We start from the raw sequence: 451 nt of genomic DNA, 5'->3' as shown, positions 1-451 counted from the left end.
AAAAAAAAAAAAAAAAAAAAAAAAAAAAAAAAAAAATAAATTTGTGTGTGTATGTGTATATACAGCTGAGCGTGGCTGGCTCTATATCTTCATCTGCGCCTTTATCTATATTAGCATTTGATATAGAATGTAATAAAGAAGCATTGAAGTTTCCTTCAGCAGAAAAAGACGAAATAATATTAATATCTTTTTTATATAACGGGCAGGGTTATTTGTTGGTGAATAGAGAGTTTATAAAGAGAGAGATTTGTAGTTTTTTTTTTTCTCCTCCTTCTGTCTCTTGTTCTTTTTCTTCTTTTTTAAATAATATTATTGTTTATAATGAAATAAATGAATATTATATTATACAGAGATTTGCTTCTTTTATCAATAAAAATAAACCACATATCATCACCACTTATAATGGTGATGATTTCGATCTGCCTTATATCTTCACCAGAGCTAAAGTAAG

This window comes from Eimeria mitis, genomic scaffold (assembly GCF_000499745.2).
Source record: "Eimeria mitis Houghton genomic scaffold, Emh_scaff1599, whole genome shotgun sequence".
Lineage (NCBI taxonomy): Eukaryota > Apicomplexa > Conoidasida > Eucoccidiorida > Eimeriidae > Eimeria > Eimeria mitis.
This window is presented reverse-complemented; position numbering follows the sequence as displayed.